Raw genomic sequence first — 25,449 nt, forward strand, 5'->3', positions numbered from 1 at the left:
AAGCACCCAGCCACCTAAATGGCCATTGGAACAAATAGTTTTGCCATTCTGCCAGGAAAAGCCTTCACATGCTTGGGTGTACACACTTTGCCTAACTCATAAATAGATTTGAGATCTTTGTCTGTTACCCTCAACATGGTTTAGATCACCTTGCTAAGATATGGTAAGCTATGATAAGCTATAGCTTATCAGGCTATAGCTCCTATAAATGTTAGAGCTTCTTGGAGCCACAGGTCAGAATTGGATGAATCAAGTGGATACCAAAGGCAGGTGAGCAGCCCTGAAAAGATCCTAGACGTCCTCATGCCAGAAGTGCTAGTCCTCCCTGAACACTCCAAACACCCCACAAATATATTTAATTCACTAGGAAAAGTTGCTTTAAAGTTGGTAAAGTCCTTCAAATATGAGATACCCTTTGATATTTACAATTACCTCATAAATTCAGGGACATTCTATAAATAGTCCCATTTTACAGAAGAAATTTAGATTCAAAAACTTAAAGTGACTTGTTCAGTATAAAATAGCTAGTAAGTTCCTGAGATAGTATTCAAACTCAGGTCTTCTCCATTTCCAGCTCCAAAGTTCCATCACTATGTGTTTCAGAAAGAAAGATGTGGCTAGGGCACATTTAAGGAAAACATATGAGCAGGATACATGCATGGAGAAGCTCTTTAAACCAGTTGCTTTAGATAAAGGCAGAAAACCCTTTATCTAAGATTACTAAAACCTTTTTGTTGTCTTATTACTGAGAATCTTGACCACTAAGATCTTTCATTGACCAGAATACTCAGATTCTATAAAATCTAGAATAGGGTGTTCCCTAAGAGCTAATGTTTTTAGACTCAGTCTTTTCTATAGTCCTTGGGGGTTAGGAGGGGAGCAAGCCTGGTTTTCTGAGGTTTCATCCCACTTTCCCATGAGAACTACCTAGCTTCTCAATTACTGATCTTAGAAGACTGAGGTAAAAGTTAATTTAAATTTATTTGCCCAACAGCTACCAAACAGCTTTAAAATTTGGTATTCCATTCTCCTAGTAGAAGAATGAATGGAGAAAAGAGACACTCAGAGTAGTTAAACCCAAGAGATAAGGGCCCTTCTCTCTGCTACTTGACTAACACATTCCTGGCCTTTCATATAGAGATATAACCAATAAAGTCAGAGACTTTTCTTCTTCACACTTTTTAATATAATAATTATTATTATATATAGTAATAGTTTACCAGAACATTTAGAATAATGAAACATTAGCATTTGAAGGTATTAAAATATTGAAGCTAGAAAAAACCTTACAAATCTTGGGGTTTAATCCACTAATTTTACTGGTGTCCTAAATGAGTCCCAAATAGATGAAACAAATTGCCCCAAATCTCAGATTTCTTTGGTATAGCACTGAGATTAGAACACAAATATCCTCTATCTTAGTTTCTACACTATTCTTCTTATAAATAGCATTCAGTTTCATTTATAAAAGCCCCCAAACTTTGTGACCCAATTAAACCTGCACACAGATATTTTATGAAGATTTTTAATTTCATGACTTTTTAATTACGTATTTCATTTGGAGTGAAAAGCCATAAATATGAAACTATGTATTGTAGATATGCAAATATAATGTAATAACTCTGGTAATAAGAAATTTTATCAACATTAAAGATGCAAGATAAAAGAAACAACTGGTTTTCACTTCACAAAATTCATGAGTTAATAGAAGTTTGAGTCAAAGAAGAAATAGCAAAGAGTCTGGTAGGAAGTAAAGAATTGACATTAAGTTTTGTCAAATATTGCTTCTTAAAGCATACAGTTCATTGGTTAAATTGTGAGAAAAAATTTTTGAATATGTCACAGAAATGCAAAATGTTTCAATTATAGAAAAGAATACAATTTGTACATGTGATTATAGAATAATATTTAAATGGATCTGTTATCTGCCATGTGTGGGGTATTGCCTCTACCAGTGCAGATTGCAACCACTCTATACCTTGATTAACATTTATGCTCCCCTTTACATCCTCCATAATAAACAAAAATATCAAAGGATCAGTAATCTCATTGGAAAATGTGAATTAAAACCCATCTGTGCCTATCTATCCTGTGAAATTTTCTTTCATGTCCACATGAGAGTGTCTATAGTAGGACTACTCAATGTGCCTTCATTGCTTTCTCCTGGCATTGCAAAGATTATCAGTGAAACTATTTTAATTACTTGTCATCCTTTAGCCTCCAATCCATATTCTCTTTCTATCATGCAATTCCTTGATGACATCAATTATTATTGGGGTTTTTTTTGAGTTCCTTGGTATTGGGTGCAGCCTGCTCACACTCACAGTTTACCTTTCTGCTCCCCTCAATGTGATACTCATCCTTAATTCTTTAAAGGCAATGGTATTCCAGATCTTGCTGCCATACAGAAATACTGGTAAAATGTTTGTACTGAAAAAATTAACCTTTTATTTTAAAGAAATGCCAGATCAGTTAAGCTACTTTGAAATTTTCTGAAAGCAATCTAGCTCAGTTTGCTCTTCCTTTATAACTCTGGGCATAGTTCATTGTCTATCTGTATTGTTTGTCTCTGTTATGTATAATAGTGAGCAAGCTTTGTTGGAGGTCTATTCAGAAGCATGTTGAAATTTAGGCAATACACATTCTTCATCCATTTGGTTTTTCCTATGTGAAATAAGAGGCCAAATTTCATCAAATGATTACAAACCTCTTCTAGGAGTCTCTGCAATCTCTTGGACATTGATAGAATAAACATAATGTCATTCACAAATAGAAACATCTGGGGAACTTCACCATGTATATGGATCTTTTCTTGATGTGGATTCTGCTTTAAATTTCTTCTATCATGTCAGAGAATACTTTAGGGAAGCAAAAATTTTAAGTTTTTCTGGATCTTGATTATTAAAGAGTCACTGAGCAAATGACTTTTTGTTGTTACTTTTTTCCAGGAATACTAAATGATAGTACAAAAAGTTAGATACAGAGTTTTGTTCTATCAACTAGAATGGTTTTTAAATAATTGACATATAATAAGCCCATCTTTCAGTCAATTATGAGGTGATAAAGAGGTGGACATATTTTTTGAATATTACTTTCAACTAACTGCTTGATTCCTAGTGTAGTAGTAGTAATGTAGTAATAGTAGTAGTAGTAGTAGTAGTAGTAGTAGTAGTAGTAGTAGTAGTAGTAATAGTGATTGAATATTCCCTTGATTCATATAAAGATGATTCTCACAATTATTTATAATGGATGAAAGAGGAGGTATATATCATTCTTATTAAAGTTCTCAGTCATCTTTCTCTATTGAAGTTTAAGACTTTTCTCCCAAAATGGTCTTCGATGTTATATCATCTCTTATTGCTTCTGTAATTATAGTAAGAGAGTGGGAGGAATAAGAGAAAGAATGCTAAGAATCAAACAATTTTTAGATGATCAAATGACTTAAATTTGATTATTGAAACTATAAATGTGAAATCTTTGTTTAATGATCAATGTCTTAAATACCACAGGAGGAGTCGAAACATATTATTCTTTTAGCACTGTTGCTAAATCTTGCTAAATCAAAATTAGAAAAAAGAAAAAGAAGGAAATTGTAGATAAGTAGAAAGAAAGCTATCATTCAATGATCAATATTTATTAAGAACCCACTATGGGACAGGCACTATGCTAAACTAATAGGCCATAAAAAGCAAAAAACAATCCCTGCCTTCAAGGAACTTACAATGTAATAGAGGAAACAACTTGAAAATAAATATATAAAAACAAATTATATACAGAATAAGTAGGAAAAAAAATAACAGTCAGTATAATTAAGAGGGTCTGGGAAAAGCTTCTTGTAGAAGGAGGTGCCTTCTTGTGTACTTGAAGGAAATCATGGAAATTAGTAAGCAGATTTAAGAAGGGAGAATATTCCAACTGTGGGAAACTTACAGAAAATGACCAGAGCTAAGAGAAAATGTGTCTTGTTTGACTCAGAAGAGAGAAATAAGATGCCAGTGACTTGTAAATTACACAAAAGCTTAATGTCTGCCATTTAATAGGCATTTAATAACTATTCACTGATTCTACATAATTTTTATGAAAAACAGAAAAAGGAATTAGTAGGTATTTAACATTGCTAGAAAAAAATGACATCACAAAGGAAGAAATTGACTTCATTTTAACAAACAGAAAATGACTTTTAATTCATGGAGAGAAGAGCTTTAACTGATTGTATAAACAATCACAGACATCAGTTATGATTCTGATTTATAATAAACAAGAAAAAAAAACAAAAGTAATATAAAAGATATAGCCTACAATTGATATTCCACTTAAATTATTTAAACAAGGTATTAAGTCCAAACATGGGAAATAGATCATAGAAATAATATCAATCATAATTATAATAATTTTATTTTCATTTACATTAATGTAAATTAATTTCTACAAAACTCAAAAAGTTTGTAAAGCACCTAAGCAAATGTCTGACTTACTTGCCAAATACAGGAAGATGAGTAACAAAAATAGTTTCAAGTTGGAATATCAATTTTATTGAAAAGTCTTTGGAATAATGTATATATGCATGCTATATATACATGCATATATAAAAGAAAAGCCTATAGAAATATCCTTTGTGGCAAAAAATCTTGTCCATTTGGCTGTCACCATTATTCTCATATGTTTAGGTATGACAGTTTTTCAAGGTAATATTTGCTGAGTATCACAATTGTGTTTTAATTTTTTATTATAGCAATAGCAAGACAAGTTCACTGTTCCTTAAGTTATTTCCATATCTACATAGCTTCTCTTTTTTATAAATGTATTTTATTTTATTTTATTTTTATTTTTCAGAGAGTATGGTTGATCCATATGAAAGTACTCTGATTTGGAAGATAAAATTCAGTTCCAACTGAGCTTCCTGAATGGATGTCAAAGTTCAGTTAAGTAGATGGCACATGAACCATGAAAAATATTGTATTATTGGTTATATCTTTTGATAATTTTTTGTATTTTAAAATGTTTCTGGGATTAAAGGTTATGTAAAGCAACATGAATCAATCACAAGGGAATTTTAAAACAATCTCATTTATATAGTGATTTAACTTTACAAATCACATTTCTCCCAAAATAATCATGAGACAAATTGGTTTACTATTATTATTCCCTTTTTTTAAGATGAGAAAACTAAGATTTAGAGTGAATAATTCATGTTTGCTACTGGTAAGCAACTGGTTTATGATTGCACAGTTGGTAATTATTGGATCTAAGATTTTTGTCTTTGAGTTCAGTATGCTTTTCAATCTTCCATGATACCATTAATATGTTACTGGGGAAAAACCCAGCAAATTGATTTTTTAATTTGTACTTTATCTTGTTGAAATGTATAACCAAGTCAGCATAGTTCTATTATGGCCATAGTTAAAATCTGGAAGGACCAATTAGCCTAATGTAATTATGCCACAGATTGACAAATGCAACATCACATGCCTTTGGCTATGAGAAGTCCTAGGTAAGAAAAGATGGATCACTAAAATGAGGAAAAAATATTAAAACCTGTCCAATAAACATATATATGTGTGTTGAATAGCTCTTTCTATAATTTTTAAAAATACTTTTATAAGATAAACTCTTTTGAGTGAAAACAACATTATAAGGAGGCAGTGTACAAAGTACTTTCCCAATTTTATTTCATTCCACTTATTTATTTATTTATTTTGGATGAGGCAAGTGTAGTTAAATAACTTGGTCATGTCACTCAGCTAGGAAGTATTCAGTGTCTGAGGCTGGATTTTAGTTCAGGTCCTCTTGACTTTAGGGCCAGTGTTCTATTTACAATGTTTTTTGTGTGTGGTAGGTTTTACTACGATATTTATAGGTAAATAGCTATGTCTGAACAGTTTCAAGTTTGCATTAGTAAGAGAAGCTTCCTTTTCTTATTGGTAATAATATACATATAGATGAAACCAAAGCAATTTGAAGAAAGTAGATTATTTTTTTTAATAACTTCTTATTTTCAAAATATTTACAAAGATAGTTTTCAACATTCACGCTGACAAGACCTTATATTCCAAATTTTTCTCCCTCCCTTTCTTCACCTCCCTTCCCTAGAGAACAAGCAATCCAATGTACAATTCTTCTACAAATATCCCCACATTTATCATGCTGTACAAGTAAAACAACAAAAAAGTGAACATTTTATGTTGTGATCCACATTCAATCCCCACAGTTCTGTCTCTTGATGCAGATGGTTTTCTCCATCACCAGTCTATTAAAATTAGCTTGAATCACATCATTTTGAAAAGAACCATGTCCATCACAGTTGATCATCACATAATCTTGTTGTTGCTGCATGCCATGTTCACTTGATTCTACTACACTTAGTATTAGTTCATGTAAGTATCTCCAGGCCTTTCTGGAATCATCCTGTTGATCATTTCTTATAGAACAATAATATTCCATAGCATCCATATACTATAACTTATTCAGCCATTCCCCAACTGATAAACATTCACTCAGTTTCCAGTTCCTTGCCACTACAAAAAGGACTAACATTTTTGCACATGTGGGTCCAGTTCCACTTTTTATGATTTCTTTGTGAAATAGGAGACATTGCAGAATGAAAGAGTTTACACCGTTTGATAGTCCTTTGGGCATAGTTCCAAATTGATCTCCATAATGGTTGGATCAGTTTACAACTCTACCAACAATGTATTAATATCCCAGTTTTCCCACCCACCCCCAAAATTTATCATTATCTTTTCTTGTTCTATTAGTCAATATGGGAGATGTATAGTGGTACTTTAGAATTGTCTTATTTGCCTTTCTCTAATCAATGGTGAGTTAGAGCATTTTTTTTTCACATGACTAGAAATTGTTTCAATTTCTTCATCTGAAAATTGTTCATATCCATTGACTATTTATCAAATGAAGAATGGCTTGTATTGAAAGTAAATTATTTTTACCTGACTTACAGGTTGCTTTAAGAATCAAATGACACACTGTATGTAAAATGCTTTGTAAATTATAAAGGGTCATCCATACTTAGATAGAACAGGCTATGATATGTTTTTAGGGGAAATGGAAGAAAAGCTTACTGCCTCTCAGTCTTCTTTTATAAAAACAAAGCCTCTGTTGTTTGCAAAAGAAAGGGAAAAATAAAGGGAAGATGTTTAAAATGATCATCTTCTTTTCTGTTCAGGGAAATAAGTTTGGCCATATTTACCTCAATTATCTAACTATGCCATTTCTAAGCTTAATTTGAATGATGGTTGAATTGAAGAATACAGGGTAAGAAGTTGAAGACAGGAATTCTGCAGATATTCATGAGTAAAAATGAGTTCTAATTAGTTCATCAGGTTGGACCTGATCCCCATTTTCTATAGCATCTGGTAAAAATGCTGAATTAGAAAGTTTCATAAAGCTTCATAGACATCATATTTCACCTTGTAGGTGGGGAGCTTATTAATCACATAACTGACAGTGAGCTGAGGAGAGTGAGATACATATTTCGAAAGGTTGAACTTGAATTAGGAACTATAGACATGGTATAATTGCAAGTTAAAAAAGAAATTGTAGCCCCCTTTTGAGTCATTTATGCCTGTATTTATATCTTTATATGGAATCTATTCAAGAGAGAGGCTTGCTAACCACAGCATACTTCCTACAGATAATGGGGATGGCTGAAATAGTTGGTTAACAGATCAAGGAAAGAAATATGTGGCTTTTAAAAAAGCAGTTGAGATACCCAAAGGACATAGCTCTCATACAATGCTTAATTGGGAATGGGTTTAGTAGAGGGTAGTATGATCTTGATAGAATATAATAACAGCTCTGAAATGGTATAAGCATGAGTTGTTTCTCTTTAGATGTGCCTTGTAATATGATTTCCCTACACATGCATGCTCATCATCTCAATCCAGTCCTCTTGCTTCCACTGAATGTATATGGTTGTATTAGTGGTAGAATAAGATCAAGGCCTATAGAGTTGGTATTCTGTTGTTATTTTACTAATGTACTTTTATTAAATGTCTTGTTAATTAAGCAACTAACTAGTCTCAAAGAAATTTCTGGGGGCTAGTGAGCTTTGGTGTAGAGAGTATTTTAATCCATAAAGTCAATAGTACATTAAAAGCAAGGATGAAGGAGCTCTCAGAGCATTGTCTACACATACTATTATTGGAACAAAATGGAAAGGAACAGGTTTTGAGCTATTTATCAATATACAGCCAAATTATTTCCATTACACCACCCACACCCCAAAATGCCTTTTCTCAAAGCTTGGAAGGTAGAGAAAATTCTTCCATATCCTATATCCTTCATCCAGTCCATGAGTTGAGTCTACTCTTGGACCTAGAGGGAAAAAAATCTTTGACCCATTACACTAAGCCTTGGCTGTCAGCTCTGACATTGTTCAGTGCACTGGGGAGAGACATGCAGAGGGTGTTGTACTGGTTGGATAGAGATCATCATTGTGTATTCCCCTTGCCCCCAACCCCAGTGGATATCTATCAGGAAGTATGCATGGCCTCTAAATAGCCAGCAAAGAATATTGCAACAATTAGGGAATGGGTATGAAACTTAAGGCTGACAATTTGAGTGTTAACACTTTGCATTTTAAGATTTTTGAGGATAATGTTAAAGCCTAAAGAAAGAAGACATATAGGAAAATTATTGAATTTTCTGGGAATATAGCCAAAGAGAAGCACAGTGATACCTCTCACATACATAAACTACTTTTTTTTTTCCATTGGGTTTTCCTGATTACTTTTGTCTAATTTATGATCCTATTTACTATGCACAGGGAAGACAGGCATCCCTGTAAGCTATGCAGGTGCAGTTAACAATACTGGTTAAAAATAGGTCTCCAAATGTTGATATAGTCAGCAAAGAATCTTTCCTCTGAAGCTTTAGATACTGAACAGAGTATTTCCTCTTCTCTTTGAAGCCTCAGCCCATACAACTAATATTACTATTCCCTTTAATTAAAATGAGAAAATATATTGTTTGTAGAGCCTAGTCTTGACTAAAGCCAGGTGCAAAATCTATGTTTCCCATAATGGGAACTGCAACTTGGAAGGAAATAAAGTGATAAACTGATAAAAAAAATAGCATAATTATATGTCTCTTGTTGCTATCAATCTTTGACTGGTAGAGGAGAAGTCCAGGTAAATTATAAAGTCTTTTTTTAATAAAGAGGAAAAAAACTCACAATAGGTTATATAACCTATGGGATCTGCCTTTGCTTTTTCAGAGCTGTTGAAATTTAAATTCCTCCCAAATCTTCAAGGGTTACTGCTCTTTCCTCCCTCCTTTTGCCTTTCTCTTCCCTCCCCCCCTTCTCCTTTCCTCTCTTCTCCTCTCCTCTCCTTCAACCTTATCCCAATGTAAACCTGTGAACCTTGGAAGGATTTAAATTTACCCTATTTTTCTTCTTTCCTCTCTCCTTTTTCTTCTACTGTAGAATTTCCTTTTTAAAAGCTTTTAAATGATTTCCCCTTGGCCCAGTAACAGCTAATCTATTGTTGGAGAGATCATTTTTTAAAATGCTTCATATTTTATTTTGTATTTCATTTTGTGGACATTTCTGCCATACCACATTGTAGAAAATGTGAACATAAGCAGCTGTATTATGAGATGAACTTTGAGCACCAAATAGGTAGTCCCTAGAGGGGAGAAACTGAAATATGAGCGGCTTACTAGGGGAGCTCAGTAAACCCTCCAATCTGTTTTAAATTATTTTGGTGCCTCTATTTAAAGGTTACATTTTTGTTGTTGTTGTGAGCTGCAGCTAGTCATACAAAATCTGTACTATCTCAGTAGAGTGCCAATCTCCAGATTACACACCAGGGATCTTTCCTCATTCTGTTAAGTGAAGTAGTGTGTTTATACTTACCAACCCATTTTGACATGAATGAACTTTTCACGTCTCTGGTCATAAAATAAATATGTACTTTGGGGCAGAGGACACAGGAATCAGTAGGCCATTATGTTCATGTATTGTGGATAGAAATAGTGCATGTATGCATACATGCTATACAGGCCTCAGAATAAATGGGACCCTAAACCCTGACATTAACATAATGCCAAATCTGGAAAGTCAAATATACTCGGTAAGTGTATTCTTATTATTTGCTTAACAGTCTTACAATGCTCTTTTATAACATGAATTTGTCAACATCTCTGTTTTACTGGGGAAAGTGTAAGTAAAAAAGTAGAATCTCAATTGTGAGGGGTATTTAGATGGGACAGAACTATAAAGAGAAAGAAAGACATGTAATCTTTATTTCCTTGTGATTTGGGAAATAATCACATGATGATAGGCTTCCAGGCTTAAGTGACCTCACTGTATAAACCTTAGGGCAAATTTAAAACCTTCCAAAGTTTGCCTTGGTAGGAGGGTGTGAAAGTCAGAAAGTCTACAACTTATGATCTGAACTGATCTACAATTGATAGGAATAAGATTATGTCAAACTTCTTTATTTCCACTGCTGAAAAAGAGAAAAGAAAGATCAAAGCTTACTATACATTGACTACACAGATCCAACAGCTTAAAGACATAACCTCTTTCCTCTCTTTTCTTAATTTTTTTCCTTCCTTTCTGACATTTCTTTTTCCTTATTCTTCTAAAAAGATGACCAGGATCTTTAAAAAAAATGATTGAAAGAAATTCATTTTTAGTCTTAACTATAGCCTTAATTAGTATTATTATTGACAAAGGCATCATTTTAAACCAAAAAGAAATCATGGGATTATAGATTTAGAGCTAAAAGAAATAATAGAAGTCAGAAAGTTCAACTCTTGCTTTATAGGTGAGGAACCTAAGGAGCAGAGAGGTTAAATGACTTGCCTATTATAATATAGCTCTTCTCCCCTTTAGTATCTAAATCAGATCTTACCCTGAGTCCAATGACCTATCCATTGCATTGTTGTCTTTCATTTCTTGTTTCAATTTGTTAAGATATACATATATATGATATATATATAATCTTGATTATTATGAAGTTCCACTTTTGCACTATCAAATTTTTAATGAAACATAATTTGTTCCTTAAATAAGATTTTTTTCCTAAATAGTATTCTTATTTATGATTTTCCTATAATGCTATTTTTTTTTCAGGAATCATGTATTAAACATTCAGGGCTTGGCTATCAACATGATTCCATTTTTAAGTAACAAATTTCTCTATTTTGACTTCAGTTCTCAATAGTACCAGTGGGTGATTCTTTAAACCCCAGTCATTTTCAATGAATTAGCATCAATGATGCTTTTGTATACTTTTTATAATTAAGCTGTAACTTGATTCATGGTTCATATTTAGGTATTTCTAACAATGTGTGCTTTGTGTTTATGCAAATTAAGAAAATTCCAAACCTCTTGAAATAACATGATCAAATAAATCACCAAGAGTATTTCTGAAAAGGATATGGAAAAGTTCTTAGACATATTTTCCTGAACTGTGTTGAACACAAAGTATACTGTATTACTTTACTAAAGTAATTATGTAGCACATGCTGCATTTCTACTTTGTTAATCAGAGAGGATGCCCTCAAAATAAGTATTTTGAGTAAATAAAGACTGATAAATTTGTTGTATCTCAAATTGATTCTAGTTCAACCAGTTGCAACTAAATCTAAAGCAACTGTTGTATTTTTAGTTAAAGCTATACCCACAAAATAATCACATTTAACCATACTGACTAGCACAGGTGTTTAATTGAAAGAGAGGGGGTTAGGGCATCTGCTATCTTGTCTGCTTTTAAATACATGGAACATGATATCCTCCACCCCCAGGTTAAGCTCATCGCTTCTAATTTCATCACCAGATCCTCTAACTCAAGCCAAGACTGACAATCCAATCTCTCAACCCTCTGTCCCATCTTATAGTAGGACTGGAGGATAAAGTATTCCTTCCTTCCAAATTCCTTCCAAAGCCTTCTTTTATAAAGAGTAGAAACTGAATTTCAATTCCATGGAACAAGATGCTTCCTCTGCCCCTGTGCTAAGTATCCCCTATTCTAACCCTTCCACTTTTTGTACATTGTTACACACACACACACACACACACAATTGTAAATTATTGAAGGCAAGGAACTATCTTTTCTTTATTTATTGTATCCCTAGTGCTTAGCACAGTTCCTGGCACATAGTAGGTACCCAATGCATGTTTACTGAATTGGAATGAGGTGGTAATACTGTAGAGCAGCCTATCTGCATCCAGTTAAAAGAGTGATCTCAGTCAGAAGGATCACTCTGCCTTTATAGGTTATGGCATAACAGTAATAGTGGATATTACCTCAAGTATTTTTGGATGACTTTGGTGTTTTGGAGAAATTCTGCTTTTGAAGTATGTGTGAACCATTTTCCAACTACTATTTGGAGTTCTCCTACTGTGCTGATTGTGTCTCCAGTGTCTTAGGATTTTAAAAAAAGAAGTTGTGTTCCTAGAAGAATGGAGACTGCTAAGGACGTGTGTGTGTGTGTGTGTGTGTGTGTGTGTGTGTGTGTGTGTGTGTGTTGCTGATGAAAATGGGCTTTTGACTAAGTTACATCATCCTTTGCCTGAAAATGCTTTTTAAAGGGATTATTTCTTAGCTCTATTCATTTAAATATTTTGATACTTGAAGCACTTATGTTTTTATATGGATAAATATTTTGTTCAGTTCCACAAATATTCATAGGCATGGCAGAAATCATTACATAAATGAGATGATCCCTAAAAGTAAAATTTTGAATTTCTTTTTCTTCAGTGACAGAACAGTTCTTTCTATGTGCAAGAAAATGTGCTTGAAGCTCAAGACAAAATTAAAAAAAAATCTGCATTTAAGGAAGTTAGATTCTAAGTTGGGGGTGGGGTGGGGAGAGGAAGGAGATATATATGAAATGAGGTCTAGAATTGTGATGAGAAAGAGAAAACAGAATAAGTATTCTAGGGGTTGCAATCCATATGAGAGAGTTGCTACAACAGAAAAGTTCATCACAAAGTACATAATCCAGGTATGGGGAGCTAATTTTTTTCTGCCAAGAGCCTTTTAGATATTTATAACATCATTTGAGGGCCATACAAAATTATCAATTTATAGAATTCAAGTAGTGAGAATTTGTTGTACTTAGCTTTCAGCTCATCATCATCTGCAGTTGCTTTAGCAAATTATTTAGTATGTCTTATAAGTCTGTCAAGCCAGATGTTTCATATCCCTGAAGCAATCTTCGGTGACCTTCTGTGAATCTAACTAGATTGGTTGTTGGATGATAGACATACTGTCTATTACTGGACATACATACAAAAACTTTCTGATTTGCTAGGGGGATATATTCCGGACTATGGTACCTAGCAGAAATTTTGAGAATTATGATGTCAGTTTTCATAATGAAATGAAGGATCACTTTAATGCATTTAATATTGAGGCAAAATCAATGGGATGACATCTGTGAGCTCTTTCAGGTCCTCAGGTTGAGGAAAGCATCTTGAGAATGAGCACCTCACCATTTTCCACCCAGCTATTTTCTTGGAGTTTATTATCTTCAGAAACTCTTCATTCTACAAAATGAAATCAACTTCAGAACTTTTTCTAGCTCAGATTCATTTTGGCTACAGTATCATGCCTCTAGTATGTATAATTTCCCCTTCCTTTTTAGCTAATTTTTACATGTTTTCTTTCTCCATTAAATTTTGTACTCCCAAAGAACAAAGACTTTCTTACTTTGTATTCATAGCACTTAACACAATGCCTAGTACATTATAGTCACATTGTTTATTTAATGTTTATTAACTCTAACTCTAATTCTATTTCATCAATATTGGCAAAGTAAATCATGTGACTCTTTAGATCATCATGGGTTAGAAGACACTATGACTCTAGCAAACGATGGACTACTTATCTTCATCAACTCCAGGATAACTTATTCTAACATGGCTGACAATTTATGAGAACCTGGTTTCAATCTGACTCAGCTTTGCTAGTGCCTTCCCCTTATTACATACCTATATTCTTGCTCTCTCAAAATATTAATCATGATGGCCAAGACTGTTGACTGTGATTGTTTGATGGACAAAATATTGGTGTGGTCTGGAAAGATCTTTCTTTACTTTCTGTGGGTTTTCTGTGCTCTAAAGCCCAAGAAAAATTTCCAGTTATTAGCAGTTATGAATTTTGACAGTAATTATGCATTAAATCAATATCTTCAATCTTTTATATATTTACTGGATGCTTCCCTACTTCTTAACAAACTTGCTCATCACTCTACCATTCTCAAAAACTTTCAATTGATCCATCCATTTTTCTACTCCATCCATTTTTCTTCTTCCCTTTTGTAGCTAACCTCCTTGAGGAAACTGTCCACAATAAATGTCAACAATTCTTTTCCTATCACTCTCTTAACTCTCCATAATCTGGCTTTCAACCTCATCATTCAACCAAAAATACTCTATCCAAATTACTAATATCTTTTAATTGCCAAATCTAGTAGATTGTTCTCAATCTTTGTCCTTTGATTTCTATGCAACCTTTGACACTATCCATTACCCATTTCTTGATATTGTATTCTCTCTAGGTTTTCAAAACCTCCAGGTTTTCTCCTAAATATTTGAGGATTCCTTTTCAATCTCTTTTGTCTTTCAGGTTCTACCCTGGATCCTATTCTCTTTTTCTCCTCTATACATATCATCTAGAGCTTCATCAGCTCCCATGGATTCAATCATCATTTCTATGCTGATGATTCTCCAATTCACTTATTCAGCTCTGCTAAACACAGTTTCACATCTCCAACTGCCTCTTGATCTTTGAACTGGATATCTTATAGATATCTTAAACTCAACATCGCTAACACTGAATTTGTCTTCTACTCCAAACTCTTACCTCTTTTTAACTTCCCTGTTACTGTTAAAATCACCATTATCCTCTGAGTTGCCCAGGCTTATAATTTAGGTGTCATCCTTGAATCTTCACTGTCATTCCCCAAATCTATTGCTTTTTGAGCTAATTTTCATAGCATCTATAATATATGCCTACATCTCTCCATTGCTTCTGCCACCACCTTATTGATGCAGGTTTTCATCACCACATGTTCAAACTTTTGCAATAGACAACTAGTTTGTCTTCTTGACACAAGCTCTCCCTACTCTGCTCTGTTTACCATTCAGCTATCAAGGTGATCTTTCTAGAATATAAGTCTGACCATGAAATCCCTCTTCCTTATTCAATAAATTCAATGGTTCCCTATCATCTCTTGGAGCAAATATGACATTCTCTGGTTGATGTTCAAAGACCTCCCGAACCAACCTTGATCTATAGTTTTCATTTTTTCCCATGTAGTTGATATTATATTTCTTTTTTTCTCAAATAATATTTTTACTCAAGAAACATCATTTCCTATTCCTCTTCCCCAAAATTCCTCCCCTTTCCAGCACTGAAAAAAAGAGAAAAAATATAATCTTTGCAACAAATGTTCATTATTAAGTCAAATACATTATTTTTCTAGTAATGTCAATTGACATCATATTTCTGCAAGTTTAGTTTATGGATTAATGAGTTTAGTTCATTCACAACAGTAGGTGCTTAATAATTAAAAGAATTAATTGAGTCAGCAGATCAGGATTCTTATTTCTACCAATAATTTGTTTTGTGACTTCAAGTAATTAAATTTAATTGGTGTTCATTAAAGGCCTGCATGCACTAGGTGCTGGGAATTCTTAGACAAAAATGAATTTTGTTAAGATGATTCCATTTTAATCGAGGATATGTGGGTCAGGGGATCACATAGAACAATTATACATATAAATGTAATGCAATCTAAATTGAAAGAGAATATAGTAATCTATGGGGATGAGAGAAGGTTTCATGGAGGAAGTGCCACTTGAACAATCTTGAGAAAAACTGAAAATCTAAGAATTAGAGATGCATAGAAAAAAGTATATTCCAGTACAAAAGATGGCTTGAATAAAGCCTCAAAGGTGGAGAGCATGTTTTGGAGTATAAGGAATAGAGTATTAGCTATTAGTAAATTTGACTGAAATAAACTTTTCCTAACTTCATTTTCTTCAATTATAAAATGAGAAGACCTATGTTAAATGACAGCATGATTGATTATAATTTATCTGAAGAGCTAAAACTCTCTAGCAAGAGTAGAGCCAGATTGTTTCTCTGTGAGCTTGTTCTTACCAAGAAAGCATAGTTTACCTAAGGGCTACCATGTCAATTGTGGATTTGGACAATGACTCTAATTGCTTTAGGCCAGCCCAGTCGTTTTCTTTTATATTTAAACTCAAATGGTGGGTTTTCCCTTTAATGTGCACCTTGCTTCTGTTTGCTCTTATGATTATTTTAGTAGAATCATAGACACTGGGGCTACAATGAACAGGATAGGTCACTGTATTCAGCTCTCTTCACCTAGTACACGTTATTGTCAGACAGTAATACTAGTCCCTTTAGAATTATATCTAATCTCTTTTTGAATGTCTTATTGATGTTTCTTCAGTGGCCCCATTTGGAGACTGTTCCATTGTTAAATTGCTCTTGCCTTTAGGACATTTTCTCTTATAAGTAATTTAAACATGCCCTTCTTATTTCTCATAAAATGTCCTAAGTCAACCATGAATGATTCTTCACAATACTATATATTTTTTCTTCTTAAAGAAAATACAAGATGCTATGAGAGGCAGGCACACCTGTTTTACATGTAGACTGTTCAGAAGTCCAAGACATCTTATTCTTATTTCTTTCATTATATTATGAAATTTTGTGGAACCCTATCATTTTTGATTGCTTGAGTAATTGAAAGGATTGATTTTAGTTCTGAAGCTCATCTACAGCTAAAAGTTATACTCTAAACTTTTAAAAAATATTTCAAATTTTCATTTTCTACTCACAAGTAGGACACCTTGGACTTTTTGTTTATTTGTTTGTTTTTGGTTGCTGTTCTGCTAAGATTTAGATTAATTTACACCCTGTGCTTCTTTTACTCTAATATTTGATGTCTTTAATGACAGAAATTTGATTTTCTTCTCATTGGAAAAAAAAAAATTTCTATTGCTTTGTAATAAGTAAATAGCACCTAAAGTTTTCTCTCCTTGATGGCACTATTTTTGAATCTTCACGTCTTATGACATTAACAATGATAGTCTATTATAATTTATTCTGGATAATCTAAAGCTATTTCTCTAATGCATAACAACTATTTTAAAATAGTTTTAAATTTGAAATATACTTAAAAGATAAATGTATTTTATTTTATGCATTTAAAAACATTCTAAAAAGTTTTTTTTTCTACTTCCAGAGTTGGAAAGGATGAACTCTGGGTGCAAGTTGTGGTATACTTTTCATTTTATTTTTCTTTATTTTTTTAATGCGTTTCTATTGCAACAGCTAATATGGAAATGTGTTTTGCATGACTTCATATGTATAATCAATAACATGTTGCTTGTTTTCTCAGGTGGTGAGGGAACTGAAGAGAAAGAAAGATTTGGAACTCAAAATTAAAAAACAAAGTATATTAATTTTTAAAAAGTAATTGGGAAATATTTATTTACTTATTTTAGTTACATTTGTACAACTAAAATTTGTTTTTTTTTATTTACAACATAGGCTTCAATCTTTATTCAGACACAATCAGCTCTTTCTCTGAGTATAGATAGCCTTTTTCATCATGAATCTTTCAGACTTGTTTTAGATCATTGTGTGGCTCAGAATACAAATCACAGCTGATCATCTTACAATGTTGCTGTTTGTACACAGTACATATCACTATGTATGAGATCAAGGAAGTCTTTTTCTAACATTTGTCACCTTCCTTTTCTGTCCAAATTGGGGTGCCAACATGTACTATGCTTTCTGGAGCCCCCATGCTGGGGTGCCAAAATATACCATCCAGACTAGCTCTCTGATCTGTAAGGAACAGCCTGAGTTCTTGGTCTTAGTGGAAGAGTGATGAAGCAGGGGACCGATGAGGATGGTCAAAGATGGAGTCCATTTATTTTAAGTCCTCTCAGTCCCTAAAAACCTTAGTAGAATTACATCACTACAGCACACTGAGCATGTGCCAACTATAGAACCATTACATTACCACATCACTGTGCAAGTGTTAACTATAAGCATCCTGCTATTGAAATGTAAATTCCTCTTTACTGTAAGTATCTCTTGCTTCAAGTAGAACACAGGTGGTCACACACCCCATGACTTCTCAGGAAAGGTGAGAGGTACCAAAGGGATATGGGGAGTCAAACCAGATATTGTCAGCAGGTTCCCTCTGGGTTGAAGGTCCTTCAACCTTATCCAGAGTTCCCCACTATCTGTGGCCCTCTACAAATAGGTATGAGGTAGTACTGCAGAATTGTTTTAATTTGCATTTCACTGATCAAGAATGAATTAGAGTATTTTATTTATTTATTATTCAGCTGAGGCAATTGAGGTTAAGTGACTTGTCCAAAATCACACAGCTAGGCAGTATTAAGTGTTTGAAGCCACATTTGAACTCAGATCTTCCTGATTTCAGGGCTGGTGCTCTATCCACTGAACCACCTAGCTGCCCCTAGAGTTTTTATTTTTAATGTGGCCATAAATAGCTTGATTATTTCATTTGAAAACTATTCATACTTTTTTTTTTATCATTTATCAATTGGGAAATGGCTCTTTTCTTCTAAAAAAATTGATTCAATCCCCTATGTTTGAGGAATTGGTCCTTCATAAGAGAAACTTGCTTCAAAATTCTTTTCACAATAAGTATTGCTAACTATCTCCTCCTTGCTTATTCTTTCTGTCTCTGTTTCTCTGTCTCTCTGTCTTTGTCTCTCTGTCTCTGTCTCTCTCTCTCCCCTACCCTTTTACCCTATCCCTCATAAAAAGAGTTTTGTTTCTGACCATTCCACTCCCTCAATAGCCCTCCATTCTATCATTCTTTCCCTTTCACATAGCCAGTCCTTCTCCTACTTTTATGCAAGATAAGATAGATTTCTATACCCATACCTCAGTTCTCAACTCTCAAAGAGATTTTGTAAACATGAGATGAGATAAATGTAGGCAGAATAATTTGCCATCTTTAAATAACTATTCTGCCATTTGATTGTGTTCAAGAGCTGCTTTTGGCTTTCCTTGTGTGCTCAGAACTTAGCACAATACTTGGCACTTAATAAGTACTTTATAAATGCTTATTAAATTTACTTGATTTTTCCTTAATTCCTGATTTCCAGAAGGTTTTATGTACATCACTGAAGATTGTCTGTTTAAGTTCATTGGAAATCTTTTTTGACAAAACTTTTGTTTCCATATCATAATAAACAGGGTGTTCTAAAAGTTTTAGTGTGGCTTTAATATATTAAAACTATTAACTTTAAAAAATTTCACTGACTTTTGTGTCACCCTGTATAAAACTCTCTCATTCTTAGTTATACAACTTTCAGTGATTAGTAATTTCCTTAATATGTCAAGGATACATGTTTTCATCAGGGTAGGCATTCCTTCCACTGATAAAGCCAGACACAGTTTTGAGCCCTAATGGTTAGTTTATTAAACTGTTAAAGGGAAAAAATATTCCTGGTAGCAGACTCTCTGTTAATGAATCTATTTGAACTTAGGCTGGTTCTTAGATGACAGGCATAAAGAGAAGCATATATAATTTAATGATTAACTTGAATTTTCATTGCTTCACTAAAGTTTACCCAAGATCCTTGAGAAATCTCTGGACAAAATATGTTTACTCACTTTAAATATTAGGAGCAGAATATTGATGGACCTTTTTGCCATTTCTTCTTCTTCTGATTTTCATGTCCCTTTGTCTTTTATATTTGCTTTGTCTGAACTTCAAATATGTCATAATTATTTTATTTACAAAAGATACTTTTTAAGGTGTAAAAATATGGGAAAGAATACTCATTAGTCCCTCATTCTGACTTAACTATATTCATACACAAATCATATGTTTCAAATAGTGTTGTTCACTGACATACATCATTCTATGTTGCCAATAGACTCTTTAACTCTTAGGTAAAGACAAGAATAACTGAAAATTATAAGTATTTCACAGTATATAAACATTGAAATAAAGCTGATAAATATTGCATTTAACTTATTTTGGCTGATACTTCCCTGAAATTTTTCAGTATTTAATAGAATCCTTATTCCATACATTTCTATATAGAAATGGTTATAGGAAAAGTGATGATATAGGTACAGGAGTTTGATATTATTTACCAAAATGGCTTCTGTAGCACCTGCAAAGCACAGCTGTAAAGTTTTCTTTGCATAACACATATTTGTGAACTGATAACCTGTGATGCACTTTTCTAAGAACAGTAAAACAAAATTCCCTTCAAATGGAAGAAAATTTAAACATGTCAAATGATCTGTGAAGCTGAGGATCCTCTAAGGCAGAGGAACTTGAGTATAAAAAGGTACAAAAAATAAGCAAAGTGATGCGGACAGAAAGTTATCACAAATAGAAAATATCTGCGAGTAGAAAACCAATTCTTCAGAGGTCCCAGAGAGGGGGCGGAGATCAAAGATAATTGCTGCAATAAGGAAAAAAAAACTGGTTGAAATAAAGAAAAAAAGTTGATAACTACTGGGGAAACATTAAGAAAATAAGCCTATACAGTCTTCATTAGCATGGTGGTATTTCCCAGCATGACAGATTCATAGACTGGATAAGGAGAAAGGAAAGGGATATCAGTATTTATCTCTTTCCATCTCATGTCAGTTTTAAAGTAGTCCTGAATATAATCAAAAACTTGTTGGAGGTACTGGGGAAGAAAGGGCACACTAATGCACTCTTTGTTTGAAATAGATTCCCAAAATCACTACACTATTCATATACTTTGAGTTAGAGAGAATACCATGAGACATATATCTTAAAGAGGACAAGGACTCATGAATAAAAATATTTATAGGAACATTTTTATTGTAGTTAATTAAGAATTAGTACCTATCAACTGAGGAATGTTTGAATAAATTATGGCACATAAATGTAACAAACTATTATGCCTCAAGGAATGACAGAAGGATAAATTAAGAGACAGCTGAGAAGAGTTGTAAGAATAGATGCAGCGTAAAGTGAACAAAAATGGAGGAAGAACAATTTCCACAAAGATGATAGTATATAAAGGGAAAATAAAACTATTGAAGGAATTTAGAACTTATATTAGTCATTCAGTGAGCAATTATGACTTCAGAGATCTGATATGAAGCATATGCCCCATTTCTTGGCAGGAAGAATGATGAACTAGAGCTATAGAATTTGACATTGTTCAGGAATGACCAGTATGTTAACTTATTTTGCTTGACTATATTTATTTAGTAATTGGAAGGTATTTTTTTGGAGGGAGGGGGAATTTCATGTGAAAATCAGATGGCAACTATAGTGACATGAAAATAAAAGTAGAAAGGAAGTATTAGTGAAACATTTAAAAACACACACAAGGACAGCATGAAGTTCAGAAGAGGATACAGAAAAGAAGGACATAATTAATCTAATTTTAAAAATCTAACAAATTATATATAATAGAAGTTCATTGTTTCATATACAGTTCTTTTTTTTCTGTTCTCTGTACTGTGGTTAGTAGTGTTTGTTATAATTATAAAGGAAAAAAAAACAAAGAAAAAAAGACAGATGGAGGCAGGGAATTGGGTACTTTCAAAAGGAAAGTAATGGTGTTCCTTGCCAGGTCTGTCCCATTGGTCCCTTAATTTTCACTTTGTCCTAGCACATATCATCATAGTGCCTTGTCTGCACTCTTGCAGTAGTATATTCACTGGCCTCTTCATTTCAATCAACCTATAAGTTTTTATTAAGTACTTCAATGTGTTGGGGAATTTGCTATATACATCCTGGCTATATAAGGACAAAGATTGAAACGATGTCTACTTGAAATAAGCTACATTCTGAAATCTACTGCATATACCACTGCCAGATTAATATCCCTAATGCATAGGCCTGGATGTTTTACTTTCCTACTCAATTACTATCAATGGATCCCTATAGTTTCTTTTAAAATTATTATTATAGCTTTTTATTGATAAAAACATATGCATGGGTAATTTTTCAACATTGACCCTTGCAAACACTTCTGTTCCAACTTTTCCCCTCCTTCTCTCCACCCCCTCCCCAGATGGCAGATAGTCTCATGCATGTAAAACATGTTAAAGTATATGTTAAATACAATATATGTGTACAAATTTATACAGTTCTCTTTTACAAGAAAAATAGGATTTAGAAAGGTAAAAATAACCTGGGAAGAAAAATAAAATGCAAGCAAACAACAACAGAAAGAGTGCAAATACTATGTTGTGGTCCATAATCATTGCCAAGTGTTCTTTCGTTGCATGTTGCTGATTCTGTTCATCACTGATTAATTGGAACTGAATTGGGATCCCTATAGTTTCAAGGGTAAAATACAAATTTCTTGATTTATTATTTTAAGTCTTACACAATCACCTGTTTCCAACCTACCATTTTTATTTCATATTTAACAAATTCCTTTAAGATACTCTATCTATGCAAAATTATTTGCAAGCCCAAGAACACATGTACTTTCCTGCTTTCCTGCTTTTACTCTTATTGGTATTCATTCTTGGAATACCTTCTATATCATTTGTACCTATTGAAATCTACCTAATTATCAAGACTCACTTAAATACTGTCTCCCTCAAGAAACTTTTCCAATTCCTCCAGTTGGAAGTGATATTTTGCTATCAGTAAGTTTCTTGGAGAAGTCTTTTGTGTACTTTAAAAATTCTCACTCAAATCATAGTTTTCTATATATGGTAAATATCTCCCTGTTGTGTTTTAAGATGCCAAGGCACAGGTTGAACACTGGTCTGAAACTTACAGAAATAGAATTACCTGGAAATCTAAAAGTTTAAATGTTTCATAGGTAAAGTGCCCAGCAAATTTGAAAGAACAATCTACATATCAAAGAAGATGTTTGGAGCAATGGATGGAAGTTATCTTTAGAGCCAGGAAGAACTGAGTTCAAGTCTTCTCTGTAACACATACCTGTCATAGAACTGAGGGTGAACCATTGAAGCTCTCAATGCCCAAGACAATTTTCTAACACTCTTAAGTTGAAGAGAAAGTAATGATTTACTTTGATAGAGAATTTCTTTGACCTGTGGGATCTCTGTGAATGAATAAAAGAAGGAAGCAAGCACTTATTAAATACCTACTATGTGCCAGGCATTGTGTTAAGCATTTTATAAATATCTTATTTGGTTCTCACAACCTTGGGAGGTAGATACTATTATTATATAAATTTTATATTTCAGAAAACTGAGGCAGACAGATTAAATGACTGCCCAGGTTTATGTAGTTAGCATCTAAGATCAGATTTGAACTCAATTCATCTTGACTCCAAGATAAGCAGTCCATCCATTGAATCAACCAATGCCTGTGAAAATCATAATACTCATTGCCAGTCTATCTCTACCTCTATATGATTGTCAGTTATTGATACTTATTATCACTATTATGGTTGCCTTTCTGATTCATATTCATGTTTCAACTTCTATTTGTTAGAAAAGAATATTTCTAAAAAGAACATTGTTAATTAGCTTAAGCAAGATGGTCATATATTTTAGTCTTAAAAAATTGGACAAGCTTTTTATTCTCCAGGACAAATATACTCCAGAAGAATTGTGTTTCTAATGGAAACAATGCTGGCTAGGAAGACCCAGAACAAATCACAAAATTGAAGAAAATAAAGAAAAAAAAAGAAAGAGTAGCACCATGGAGCGTCACCCAATCTTTTGGAATAAGTAGCTAAAATGAAGCTGTCAGAAGTTAAAGAAACTTTGTGGATCCATATACTCTCAAAACCATAGTCCATTTGTGCTTGTCTCCATGCCTTCCATCACTAAATTATCTCTCTTCTCAGGTTCCATTATTATATCAGTTGCAGGCATGATCTAAACTAAGATCTTCAGAGTTTGATCTTAAACTCTTTACTTTTTCTCTATATAAAATTTCACTTGATGATCTCATCAGTTCCTATGCATTTACTTAATGTATTTATGACCATGACTCTCATATCTCCCTGTCCCTCCTCCATCCTTTATATTTGAATATCCAACTATCTATTAAGCATCTCAAACTGATTGTCCCATAGTCATCTTTTATTTAACATGTTCCAAACTGAACTTTTTAACCCTACCACCATCTCACTCCCACTTTGACAACTACTGCTATCACCACTGCCAATCTTTTCCTCCTATATACTTCCTTATTACTTTTAAGGATGTTCACAACCTAAATGTCATTCTTGATTTCTCACTCTCTCTTACTTTCACTGCTTTCCCCATATCAAATCTGCTGCCAAGATATGTTGATTTTACCTTCATAACATCTCTCACATATGCATACTTTTCTCCTCTGACACTTCCATCACATCAATGTAGGTCATTATCGTTTCATGCTTGGATTATTGCAGTAGCCTTCTGGTGGGTCTCCCTAACAGTAGTTTCTCTCCTCTCCTATCCATTCTCACTCAGCTATTAAATTGATTTTCCTAAAGCAAAATTATGACCATGTTAGGACCACTGGGCTCCCATACATTCAATAAACTTCAGTGGAAGTTTATCACCTTCTGGATCAAATATGAAATACTCTATTTGATATTCAAACATTTTATAATTTGACCCTCTCCTATCTTTCTAACATTTTAATATTTTACAACCATATTGCTTTCTATACATTGAGAATTAATGACTTTGGCATCTTTACCATTCCTTGAGCAAGATATTTCATCTAATGACTCCAGCAATTTTCACTGACTATCTTCCATGTCAAGAATTATTTTCCTTCTTTATTTCTACTTTTCTGGATATCTCTGGATATCTTCCAGTACCAGATTAAATATGAGACTGGGGGAAATACTTAAAGGATCTTTTCTTTATCTCCATGTTAGTGCCTTCCCCTCATTGATTATCTCCAAATAATACTGTATGTCTTGTTTGTATATAGTTGTTTATATTGTTTCTCCAGTTAGATTATAAACCTTAATATGATATTTAATAAATGTCAATTGAATTACTATCACAATAATATAATAAATGATTTTAGTATGTCATATCAAAAAAGAAAATTACAGCCCTAAACTTAAAAATAATTTATTCAACACAATGGGGTAAAATTAGACTTTAATAAAGTAGAGAACTTCAAAAGATTTCTGATAAAACGATGAAAACTGAGAATAAAACTGAAAATAGAAATACTTGGACCAAGAGAAACACACTAGGATATATACAACTGAGCAATCAGAAAGGAATATATGTAGATGAAGTACTTACATTTTTAATAGAGAGGAGGGATAATTGTTACCTCAGAACAATAATGGCATCACAGGTTATATAGAGAGAAAAAAAATAAGGAAAAAGTCTTGAAAATGGTTTTATTAAGAAAAGGTATATACTGCTGGTAAACAGTAAGGGGACAATGATGGGGAAACTAATCTGATATAATAAAATTATACATATAGAAGACTATACA

The sequence above is a fragment of the Sarcophilus harrisii genome, chromosome 3, assembly GCF_902635505.1.
Source record: "Sarcophilus harrisii chromosome 3, mSarHar1.11, whole genome shotgun sequence".
Taxonomy (NCBI): Eukaryota; Metazoa; Chordata; class Mammalia; order Dasyuromorphia; family Dasyuridae; genus Sarcophilus; species Sarcophilus harrisii.